This window comes from Papaver somniferum, chromosome 1 (assembly GCF_003573695.1).
Source record: "Papaver somniferum cultivar HN1 chromosome 1, ASM357369v1, whole genome shotgun sequence".
Lineage (NCBI taxonomy): Eukaryota > Viridiplantae > Streptophyta > Magnoliopsida > Ranunculales > Papaveraceae > Papaver > Papaver somniferum.
In genome coordinates this window covers 119,378,573-119,381,357 of record NC_039358.1, presented here as the reverse complement: position 1 = coordinate 119,381,357, position 2,785 = coordinate 119,378,573, and positions in this window count along the sequence as shown.

The window sequence follows — 2,785 nt, the reverse complement described above, 5'->3', positions numbered from 1 at the left end:
GAGATTATGATGAAGCTGAGTTTTTTTTGCATAGGTCAGGGCAATCATTTTTTGCATCTGAGTTTTTCAAGTTAACGACCTAAAAATAGGGTTGTGAAGCTTTATATTTGGACATTATGTTATTGAGGTCTTTTGGTTATTGGGGTCCTTTGGTAGTGAAGCTTTATGTCATGTCTGTCTAAACTTTGTGTTCTATATTGAGGTCGTTAATGTTTAATTTATGGTATTGTGTTTGTATTAGTATCTAGAAGGATAATGCTCAGATTAGGTGGTGTACTGATTAGAGAATTTTTGGGGTTTTTCACTTCAAGACTTCGAATAGCAGGCAGGACATCTAGCTATCCTATATTTAGAACGTTGCTGTAAGAGAAGTACAATAAAACTGTAAAGCACGCGTAGCTACCGTGTACTATTTCATCTAATTACAGTGACTGTCCGGTGTACTGATGGGCAGTTTGTGTTGGTACTTGATGTTGTTGTGGATGGATAAACTAAAATGTTCATTTCGCTTGCAGAGCTATTTTACTTGTTTCAAGAAATTCATCTACCCTTTCATTCATTCTAATTGTTCATTTCGCTTGCAGAGCTATTCAGTTTCAGTGACCTTGCTGCTTCTTCTATCGTCATAGACTCATAGATGATTGATTCATATTGGCTTAGACAAGGTAATGACACCAAGGGTCATTGTCAGTAGCTTGATCTTTCTGAGTTCATCTTTGTTACTGTAACTAATTTACAGACTTCGTTTTATTTCAGGCTTTCAGCCATTCGGAGGTAAAACATCCACAAACTTGCAGGCTTGCAGCGACTCGCTGTTGGTCGCTTTATATGATATTAGGCTTTAGTATAGTAGGCAATACTCAATAGTAATGCACTCTTTTATCTTTTGAGCTTTGAACAATTGAACTCTGTTCCTTTTTATTGTTAGCTTTATCAACTTTGTTATACACTTATACTGTTATACAATTATACTCAATAACTCTGTTCCTTTTTAATGTAATGTCATTTTATTTTATGGTGGGTAATCCACCACCCACCCGACCAAACCCGCCGTCATAATGGGTCGGGTGAAAACCGACCCATTGTGTTGTTGTATCGGTTGCGGGTGACAACTTCTGTTACCCGCCATCAGTGGGTCGGGTGGTGGGTGAGGCCAAAACCGACCCAAACCGACCCATGTGCAGCCCTAAACATACACACTTGTAGCTACCGACCATTTAATGTACTGAACTGTTTTTGTGATGATTCTCTTTTTCATTTTTCTGATTTGAATTCGGCCAATCGGGAATGTCAGTGCCATTTAAATGGTCATGAACAACAAATGATTTTATTTGTGCTGGTTGACATCTGCTAATCAAGTAGTCAAATGGGTGATTATTTTTTGCTAAGACGCAGTAATTTGACTAGGTGAAGTTAATTGGCACTCACCAAACCACCAAAACAAGAAGAAGAAAAATGGCTGACATGACCTCGGAAACAAGTAGTCAAATGAGTAGACTGTAGAGACCATCCTCGTAGAAATGGTCACCCTGTTACCATATTCTAAGACGAAACCTATCTATCCTTCCCATTCGAATTATATGCAAACAACAGTATTTTGACTTGAAATTAAAGCTATCCGAAATGAAATTCAAGGGGGTAATTATTTCTCTTTTTCTTTTTCTTTTGTTTCTGTTTTGGAAAAAGCAAGAAAATCCTAGTATTCAAAAAACCTGCCACTTGAATGTACCTGTTAAAGCCCGGAACCATTAAACTGTTACAGGATGACCCCAGAAGGAAAGCCTTGGGAGTTGGGATGACAATAAAACTAAAATTTTGATTATAACATCTAATTAAGCTCATTTATGGACTTGAAATTTTCTCCCGACATTGAAGAAGAGTAATTAGGTTAGAGGAGGATCCATGGACACTATTAGATGGACAAGGTCGGACAAGATTTGCGTCATTTTCTCCGCAAAACCCAAATGATAATGAATTAAGTCTAATATTTTGATGGCATATTCTTCTTATAAGACTCTACATTCATACAAAAAATGAGCACAATTCGAAATGTATAAAACCACCATCTACCCCTTTGAATATCAGCCGTTCAAAATTAACGGTTGAAATTAAGATCGGTAGATGGTCAGGTTTGCTATCTCAAATTGCATTCATTTTTGGTAGGATTATAAAGTCTTATAATAGGAACATATCATTAAAATATTAGACTTAAATTCATTGTCGTTTGAGTTTTCCGTAGAAAATGGCGCAAATCTTGTCCGACCTTGCCCATCTAAGAGTGTCCACGGATCCTCCCTCGTTAGGTTATCTCGTTTATTAATATTGAACTTTTATTAGAGCTACTACATACAAAAGCTAAATTGATGCAATTATCGAGTTCACTTTTAGAATATTTTTTTTAATGCGGAAGGACAAATTACATAAAAACAAACAAAGATGTCACTGAGAACAACACCGAAATTACAAAAAGATAAATAATAAATAAATAAATAAAATAATAAGAAAACACAAAAGTAAAGCAAGTTCACGAAGGAGCAACTCAAAATTGAAAAGCTCCAAACTCTGATAAAAACTACCTAAAATCCTTACACTCAAGAAATCCCAAAAGTAAAAGAAGAAATAGAAAATGACCACCCTTCAAGAAATCCCATTTTCATCCTGAAAGAGTATTTGACATCATTAGTTTGCTCATCATAGTTAGATTTAGAGTTAAAATCTCTCAACCCAGAGACATTTTCATCTCTTAATAAGATTTAGCAAGATTCTTCAATAGATTCATACACAT